General features: G+C 34.2%; 1 long non-coding RNA gene across 1 annotated transcript; it reads left to right on the top strand.

The window, feature by feature from the left end:
• Positions 1–4032: 4032 nt before the first annotated feature.
• On the top strand, positions 4033–6429 carry LOC140475624 (uncharacterized). Its single transcript, XR_011960132.1, has 3 exons — positions 4033–4057; positions 5931–5991; positions 6265–6429. It is a non-coding gene; the product is annotated as an uncharacterized lncRNA (long non-coding RNA).
• Positions 6430–10591: the final 4162 nt, after the last annotated feature.

The following is a 10591-nucleotide window of genomic DNA, read 5'->3' as shown; positions in this document are numbered from 1 at the left end:
CCACATACTCATGATCACCTCAGATTCTACTGTCTGTGTTCTTGCAGCAAGTTGTGTAAGACACCTACTTCAGTTTTAACCTGATCTATATTATGTTCAGAAAGATCATTTCAAAATGTGGTTCACTGCCTCTTCAGGACCTTCCTGAAGAAGGGCTTATGCCCGAAATGTCGATTCACCTGCTCCTTTGATGCTGCCTGACCTGCTGTGCTTTTCCAGCAACACATTTTCAGTTGTAATTGTAGTAACCAGTTAATTAAAAGTTACTGTCAAAATATTTTAAGAGAAGCTGCTATTGGTGGTGGAACTGCTGCTGGTTGATATAAAAGAGGGCTGGGGTGCATACTGTACTCGGTTTTGAAGAGAAAGTTGAGCAATGTAAGATTCTTTTATCTTTGTTAATAAGAAGAGGCAGAGATTGTATCCAGGACATCCACAATCATCCACCCTCACCATCACTGATGCTCAGTAGCAGCGGTGCCAATCAAGCGGGCTGCTTTATTCCGGATGGTATCAAGTTTCTTGAGTGTTGTTAGGGCTGCACTCATCCAGGCAAGTGGGGAGTATTCCATCACACTCCTGACTTGTGCCTGGTAGCGTTTGGACAGGATTTCAGGAGCCAGGAGTTAAATTACTCTTGTAGCCACTGTGTTTATGTGGTGAGACCAATTCCGTTCCTGATCAATGATTATCCACAGGATAACGTTGATAGTGGGTGTTCAGTCATGGTCACACCATCGAGTGTCAAGGGACGGTGGTTAGGTTATGTCTTATATGTGATAGCCTGCATTTGTGTGGCATGTGTGTTACTTGCCACCTGTCAGCCCAAGCCTGGATATTGTCCAGATCTTGTTGTACTTGGACTTGGACTGCTTCAGTACCTGAGAAGTAAATTATTTATTAACACTAAATAGTCACGAGATTATGCAAATTCCTTTTTCTGTCAAATGTCATGGACTGTATCTTGTGGTCACTCTCATAATAACTTTCATTATCTTTTTATTTTCTTCTTAATTCAGACACAAATGTTTGAACATCGATCAGAATAAAATTACATAAATTAAAATCACATCACATGTTTCGACAAGTAAACTAATTGAATGAAATACATTACTTCTGTAATGTCTGCATTTTGACAAAAAAGAATTCTCTTCAATAACTATTGAATGGCTCATTTATTGTCCTCAATCCATCAATCGAGGTATTATATTTCAGTCTTCAGTTTACCGATCTTAATGTACATCTAATCAACATCAGAGCAAAGTGTTTTTATAATATTGAGTCAATTTATTTGTTCAGAATACAACATTTATTAGGAATTAACTATCCTTATAATAATTGCAGAATAATATGTTTGTCTTTCTAACGTGTATCGTCAGATCCATACATTATTTGAATCCATATTTTAATTTAATCCATTGAAACAATGCTATTGTTTTCAGGTCAACTATCCCACAATGGAACCAATCATTTTGCATGCAACACACTTTGTAAACTGACTTTTGCTCATTTGAATAATCACAGTAATCTCAGCTTTATGAATTCAGAAAACTGTAATGACTTTTCACTGCAATAATTCCTGTTCATGTCTGCACATTGCAGAGTCATGTAGCAAAATTAAATTTCTCCTTCTTACAAGTGCACTGATAGATTTTCAAAAATCTAAGTGTTGCTGATATCTAATTATTGTTCAGTTCAGTAGGGGGTATAAATGTGTAATAATGGCTCAGTACATGAAGTAATGTGAAGATATTGCAATGTACAAACTCACAATGATTGTGAATATCAATTTTTATTTTAACCATGGAAACACAGTTGAATTGATGAAATTATATTTCACTTCAATGCTCACATTCATTGTATTTCTAATCACAATAAGAGCAAACTATTTCATGTGACAAAATTATTTAAAATTCATGTCACTTTTTTATGGATACAAAATAGAATTAACACCCGTTTGTTCTTTCCTTTACCAATCACAGTGAAGTTTGAATTGTAGAATGCTAGATTGATACAGCACGGAAACAGGCCATTCAGCCTAACTTGGCATTCCGGCCAGGTTTCCTAAACTAAACTAGTCCCATTTCACTGTGTTTGTCCCATATCCCTTTGGACGTTTTCTATCCAATAAACTGTCCAAAACTCTTTTAGATGTTGTAATTGTACCAGCCACTGCCCTTCGTCTCACAGCTCATCCCAATATGTGAAACACACTGTGTGGAAAAGTTGCCCCTCAGACCCCTTTTAAATCTTTCCCCCTCACCTTAAATATTATTTACAGCGTAGAATCTTTAAGACTGCAATGTTATTAAAAGTTGAGAGGTATTTAGAAGCAGAGTAATAACATTCATACTTTCATCAGTGATGTGAAGCAAATAAATTCAAGATGTTGTGATCATTATAATGAACAACAGTTACAAGTTGAGACAATGTTGGTTGAAAAGCAATTCAGTCGACACTTAGGTATTTTCTAATCAACTCTGAGGTGTTTTGACACATCTCTGTTGAAGGTGGGAGTTGAACCCATGGCTCCTGGTCTACTAGTACACACATTACCAGAGCCCTCCATAATATTCACATGCAGAAAGGGCAGGACTATAATCACATACTTACTGTGTTTATTCACAGGGAAAACTGCTCAGATATTTATTGTTATAATTGGACTCGGATTGTATTAGACAGTTCCATTGTGTAATGGACCGATAAAAAGAATTAGTAATTTCTAATAATGATGGAACGAAGCAGCAATGGTCTTAAATAAACATAAATCTCATGATAATCAAGTAAGTCAATTTGTTTGAAGCGGTTATTCATCTGCATAAATTAAAATTAACCTGCTTTTTATTGCACATGAATTGGAAATAAAGCATTAGTCATTCAATGTGACTACTCAGCGAAAAACAACTTCCCTCATTTTCAAAAAAATGTGATTTCTAAGAATTCAAGATTTATTGTAAAAGCATAGAACAAACATTTGTTAAATCTGGTTTATTTACACAAGGAACACGTGAATTTAAATAATGCTTAACATGAAAAATACTTAGCTCTTACTGTAATAATCAGAAATGTAGCAATGTTAGAATTGAAGTGAAATACAATCAATACAAGAATGTAAACAAAACTGTGGATGCTGGAAATCACAAACAAACTCAGTAATTGCTGGAAAATAACTCAGCAGGTCTGGCAGCATCTGTGGAGAGAGTTAATACTTGGGCCGAGAGACCTTTCTTCAGACTGCACTTTTTCTTACAACCAATTCAATCCAGCTAAGATTCCACACTTAAAATTATTTTTGCTAAGATTAAGAGATTGTCGAGTGCAATATTGTTTGTATCAGTTGATGTACTGAAACATAGTTCCACATATACAGCTGGAGATATTGGATTTCAACAATGATTACCGGTTAGATTTTGGTAATAATTAGTTTTAAAATGGCTGATAACAAATTTAAGAATGACGAGAAAACTCTTATTGCAATGTAATTGTGCAATATGTTGGGAAAAATATGAAATATTTATGTATAAAATAGTTAGCAATCTCTTAATTGATAAGACTGATTAATGATCCTTCCATTAATACGAGAATTCAAATGAAAGAGAATGAGAGAGTTAGAATGAGTGTTGGGTGAGGGAACTTTGGTTGATTGCAGGTGTGTTGACCTGAAAAGAATGTCATATTTCATTATGATACTGGTTCTAATAAATAATGGATGAAACAAAAATGTTAATCTCATGATCGTATGATAATTGAAATAACAATTAAATAATATTTAATGTGAGATCGCAACACTTAAAATGATACAATATTTTCAAAGCAGTTTGTACTGGATATTCATTAAGATCAATAAACTCAGAATTAAAATATTGGGTTAATTTTTTAAAAAATCACACTTTAGAAGATTATTCATCAGAATTATTCTGTCTTTGAAAAAACCTCATTTCTTCAAGAATTCTGCATTTCCCTCATTTCCTGTCTTTTTTTCCTCAGGGATCTGTACTGGAACCCTTTTGTTTGCAATGCAATTAAATAGAAGTGACATGGATTAAAATCTAATTGGGTGAGTTAATAAATTTGCAGATGATATAACGTTAAGTGCAGTTGGGGACAATGTAGAGTGTTGTCAAATAATGCAGCAGGAAAAAGATAAATTGCAGATATGGGCAGAATAATTAAAGGTGAAGTTTAATCCATACAAGTGTGAGGTGTTTCCCTTTGGAAGCTCAAATGTTAAAAAAAAAAGTAGATAGTTAATGGCAGGACCCTAACAGCTTTATTATTCAAAGGGATCTTGGCGTTCAAGACCATGGCTCCCTGAAAGTGACCATGCAAGTAATTAGGTGGTTAGGAAATCAAATGGCATGCTTGCCTTTATTGGTCAGGGAACTGGTTACAAGAGTCAGGAAGTCATGTTGTAACATTTTAACACTTTGGTTAAGGCATACTTAAAGTATTGTATTCACTTTTGTTCGCCATGTTCCAGGAAGGGTATGGAGGCTTTGGAGAGGGTACAGAGGGGGTTTATCAGGATGCTGCCTGGATTTGGAGAGGCGAGAAAAATTCAGATTGCTTTTTTGTGAAGTGGCAGAGACTGGGGAAAGACTTGATGGAAGTCTGTACAATCATTAGATACGTAGATAGGGTTGACGGTCAGAAAGTTTTTCCCAGAGTTGAAGCGTCAAAAACTATGTGACATGTGTTTAAGGTTAGGAGGGAAAGTTCAGTGGGCATGTAAGGGGCAATTTGTTTTGTACACAGGGAGTGATTGGTGTCTGGAATGAACTTCCAGGGTTGGTGATGGAAGCAGATACATTAAGGCTCTTTAATGTTCATTTCGATAATTTGGAAGGATATGGACCAAGGGTAGGCAGAAGGGATGAGTTTCTTTTACATTATGTTCAGCACAACGTTATGGGCCAAATGGCCCATTCCTGTGCTGCACAGATCTTTGAGAGAAAGCTAATGTCTATCTCATATGACATTTCATCTAATCAATATTTAGCCACTGGTGTCAGAAATAGGAATGAAATAAGTAGATAACGAACTTGACTACAAACTAAAAATATAGTCAATTAAATTTACAGAGGTAATTTTTTGATATTTGTTCTGAACTATCAGATTAACAACTTTGATGGAGATGTGTTTAAAATGTTTGCAGTTATTGATGTTCTGACCCAACATTACCCATGTTAAACTGAAGATTGGACCGGGAACCTGTTAGAAAACTTGAAAATATTCAATAAGGTGAGATGCACATCATAGTTTCTTACTGCCTATACTACAATAACAAAATCTTTCAGGTCTACGCCAAAAAGCATTGATTTCCAGCCAATGACCATTATAAATATCTGAATGCTACTCATTTCAACAATCAAAGTAATCTCAGCCTCATCGATGAAGAGATATCTTAGACATTTCACTAATAATTACTGTTTATGTTGACACATTGCTCGTTCAAACATTAATGAGATTTCTCATTAATATTCAGTTCAATGATAGCATATTAATAATTTAGTTATTGTTAATATCTAATAATTGATCAATCCAGTAAGGGATATAAAGTGGAATTATGGCTCAGTACATTAACTGATGGAAAGATATTGTTGTGTTCACTCTCCCAATTATTGTGAATATCGATGTGTATTTTGATTTGATTTGATTTGATTTTTCTTCAACATGAAGAATTATTGTATTTCTGATCAAAGTAATAGTTAAATATTTTAAAGCTAAAATAATTTCAAATTTGTGACTTATTTGTCAACAAGAAAAAAGAATTTACATGCGTATGTTTTCTTTATCAGTAAATTTTGAATTGTTGGAAGTTGTACATGTGTGTAAGGAAGGGGAGCTGCTTGCAGCTGAATAGTCACATTGAATATTTTTTTTGCGATTACATCCTGCTGCTCATCATTCTAGTTATCTTTTCATTATAGGAAAAACTGCTTTAAACATATTCCACAGTTGTATTTTGCATGAATTTACAATAAGCGCATGGTATGTGTATTTATCTTTCTTTCAATTGCCATGATTTTAATTTTTAAGTAAGGGCATATGTGCTTAGTACCATATCACAGCAAACCCGTTTGGAAATATTGAATCACTTAATGTGTCAGTGTTCTAAAATAGATTACCAATTCATTGTTAGTCCAACAATCACACAGTAATTTAATTTAGGTTTTGTAACAAATATCGTGAGATTCACATTTTAATTTAAATCATTGTTTCGTAGTGCCAATTTTACAAAGAAAACGTTATCTTTTATTCTAGGTCAACACAACCACAAACCAAGCAATGATTCCTCATCCAACACTGACAGGAAGTATCTGATATCTTCTCATTTGAATGTTCACAGAAAGCATTGGATTCATATTCAGCCTTACAAATGAAGATACGTCTGATTGTTTTAGACTCCAATTCTACATGTTGCGGATTGTAATATGACATTTATAATCATTTTAAGATTACAGTGACTAGGTTTAACACTAATTGTTACTTATATCTAATATGTAATCATTGATCAAATCAGTATAGTCGGCTTTACGTGTGGAATTAAGTCTCAGTGACGGAAGCATATTGCATGGTACTGTTTCCGAATGGTAGCGAATGCTGATTTTTATTTTAATGCTGAAATTCTTGTTGATTTGCTGCTGTAGGGAAGCCCCGAGCAGCCTGCCTTAGAATTAAATCACAAAATGGTGGAGGGGAGATAAATAAGACGAACAGTCTGTTTCAGTCTTAAGTTTAAAAAAGAACATTTTGTACAATCCTACTCCAAGTCCATAAGCATGCAATTCCAGACAATCATATTCCAGATAGTGATAAGAGAATGCAGGCACACAGAAAAATGACCAACCCTGACTTTCATTAATGAAAGAATAATTGTCCCAGTGAATGAATAAACACCAACTGCAGAATAGAGCCCAGCTAACTTCCACAGCGGATGTCAGGGAAACAGACAGGGTTTGATTGTCAGAAATAGTTACTATTTTAAAGTTGCTCAGAACATTTAAAAAGTTTCTAATTACATACTCTTGAGAATCGTGAATAAGGCAGAGTGAGAGGCCCAAAGGACTGCAGCAATTAATTTTGTAATGTGAGGAAATAAAATGCACAGAGATCCCATGGCCTGGAGATTACAGCACCTGTCAAACACCATGAAGCAATAGGAAGCTCGGGCGATCCATAGCGATGTTCATCCAAGATTAGGTGTTCTACAGGATCGGGTGTCTGTATCATGAGGGAAGTACTGTAACCATATTGCATGTGGACATTGTAATACAGAAAGTGTGTAAAAATACTGTTTTTTACTGTACACGTTACAGTGTGTCATGGACCTCCCTTCCTAGATTGGCATCGGGGGATGATGCCTGCATTAACTGATTGCAGCATGAGTAAATATCTTCCACGTGTCTGAGTTATGCCTATCTCCTCAGTCTTCATTCCCTGTCAGGGGAAATCACTCCTACAGCTATGGTGACATTTAAATTCAATACAAACACTTATTATCTGTGAAATTATTCCTTGCAGAGCGATATCATTTCATGTTAATTATTTAAATTTTTATTTTCAAGAAAACAATGGAGGAACATCCATTTGTTATTTAATTCAACTTATACTAAAATTTAAATTATTGAAAGGACTACACATGGGGGTGGCGGGGAAGAACGATTCTTCAGCTCAAATGTCACATTAAGTGACAATTTCCGTTTTTCAAATCATGTGACCTCCAAAATGATATTTATTTTAATTTCATTTTGAGATAGTTTTATTTTCTTCCGACATTAGTTGTCAATGAATGATAATCACACAATTATTAGTTTTTTGCTACAAAATGACTTCCTGTACCAAATGTCATTAACTCGATGTTTAGTTCATAATGATACTCACTTTCCCATCCTCATTATTTTCTTCCTAGTTCTGACATTTATCTAAACATTTGTCATGATAAAAGTTACATTAATAAAATAGACATGAACCGATCAAAAAAAAGTTGAACGATGTTCAATTGTTGCTGAGATATTTTAATTATTAAAGCCACGTTTTATATTTTAATTTTCAGTTTATTAATCTTAATGAATATACAATCGACATCAGAGCAAAGTGCATTCAAAATATTAAGTCAATTTATCTATCAGGATTTTAGAAATAATGATCAATTACAATAATTACACAATACATTGTACTTGTTATAAAGCCTAAGTTAATGTGCTTTTAATATCTTCCATATTTCTTAGTGTGAGTGCTGCAACATTAAAACTTGTTTGATAAGGCCAATATACCCACAAAAGACCAATAATTGCCATTGCAACATCATTTGTAAATATCTGACTTTTGCTCATTTGAAAGATCACAATCTTCTCAGCCATTGAAATTCAGAGAACACCAGTTAATTTACACTGCAATATTTCTCTTCGTTTCTTAACATTACTCAGAAGAATAGTAAGAGGAGATACCTCATTATTCTTAAATTCATAATAAAATATTTCAAATCGATTTGTTGCCAAAACCTAATAATTGTTCAATTCGGTAAGGGGTGTACATGTGGAACTATGTTTTCATATAATAACTAATGCAAGGACATTGCAATGAACAATCACTCAATCATTCTGAATATTGCTTTTCATTTTAAACTTGGAAACACTTTTGAAGTGATTTGATTGGAAATCACTTCAATGTTAACATTTATTGTGTTTTTAATCACAATAACAATTGAATATTTTTCACGTGCAAAATCATTGAAATCCCCATGAATTTTTTGAAGTACACAAAAAAGGGTTGGCATCTCTCTTCTTTCATTAAATAACCACAGGAAATGGTGACTTCTTAGAAATCGTATATTTCAGAAAGAATGAAAGTTGTCTTCAGCTGAATAGGCACATTAATTGACCAATTCATCATTTTGTTCCAATTTACATGTAGATCAAAAACATTGTAATTTGCATTTCAGAAAATGTGGAACTTATGAACATATAGAATAATTATATTCATTTTTATTTATAATGCACAGCAATCACACAATTCTGTCAAGTTGTCGTTCCACAAGTGATCATAAAAGTCATGTTAAATTAAGACATTTGTTAACTCTCATCATTATTGTAAATTACTACTGAATTTTCAGAACATTGCACACAGTATCCAACCATTTAATTCCAATCTAATTATCACAATAATCATCTGATTAGTTTTCAGCCCTGCCCAGCCTGGTTGGGAATGTTATGAAGGAATCTTGTGCAAATCTGGTCGTGTCTCTGTTACCAGACCAGAGGATACAATTTCAAGTCCCATCTTGCACCGAGCTGTGCCAGAGCAGCTCTGAATGTTGAGAAGAAAATATCTAAGAATCGAATGAATTGCCTTTCAATTCAACATTAGATATGTTTTCATTTGTTGTTCATTCCAATAATCACAGTATCTGCTATATATTTTCTTCAGTCCGCTAATAACAGAATTTATCTAATTCCACTCAATCAATATTCTTTGCAAAATATTTGATAATGTTGCACTCACAAAGATGAAATATGCAGAGTAAAGATATTCCTTGATTTTCTTTTGTTCTGAAGAACTGAGTTCAGACTGCACATAGAACTTGATGCTTCAAAGGTATAAATATGAGAAAAAAATTAAGTTTTTCTTCAGTTAAATAAACAAATGCCACTTCCTACTATATATCAATTTTTAGTTATTGATCTGTTTATGTGTTGTCTGAAATTTGTTTTTAGTTTTCCATTCATCTATTTATATTGAATGTAAGATTGAAATGTTGTGAAAATATCCGAGTGCATTCATTTGAAAATTGAATTTGCATATTTCTCTCTCATCCAGTTTATTGCATGATGACTTAACAGTGTTTTGTTCAGCAAACCTAGTGAATACATAAAAATTCTCATCTTAAATAAGATCTTTCACACCCAGTTATCAGTCTGTTCCTAATTCATGTAAATATCTAAATTTATTGAAATCAATGTTCACACAAAACAGTGCACATAAAGCGACACAAAGATATTCATCATCAGCTGATTCAGTGGAATAACCTGAGTGAGTATCTTATTGTTCCTGGGACAAATGACAACAGTAAGCATTTACTTACTATTCTATGCAGTTCATGCAATTGATGTGCGATATTTCAGCTCAGTCGTTAATGTTGACTTATATTGTTTAAACCAATAATTCTACGCTAGAACAGACTTGGGCGGCACGGTGGCACCGTGGTTAGCACTGCTACCTCCAAGCGCCAGAGACCCGGGTTCAATTCCCGACTCAGGTGATTCTCCATGTGGCGTTTGCACGTCATCCCCGTGTCTGCATGGGTTTCCTCCGTGTGCTCCGGTTTCCTCCCATAGTCCAAAGATGTGCAGGTCAGGTGAATGGACCATGCTAAATTACCCGTAGTGTTAGGGTGTGGGTGGCGGGGCGGTGTGGGCTTGTTTCCACACTGTAAGTAATCTAATCTAAATGACCGTACTACAATAACGTTGGGAAGCAAATTTTTGTCAATCTTAAGCTCCTTTTTTGTTGTGTGTGTACAAGAGACAATTCAAATTGAACAAATACTGCATTTTAAATTTGTGAAGTTCCTACATTTTTGCAAAAGGGT

Source organism: Chiloscyllium punctatum, unplaced genomic scaffold (assembly GCF_047496795.1).
Source record: "Chiloscyllium punctatum isolate Juve2018m unplaced genomic scaffold, sChiPun1.3 scaffold_1899, whole genome shotgun sequence".
NCBI lineage: Eukaryota > Metazoa > Chordata > Chondrichthyes > Orectolobiformes > Hemiscylliidae > Chiloscyllium > Chiloscyllium punctatum.
This window is presented reverse-complemented; position numbering and strand designations above follow the sequence as displayed.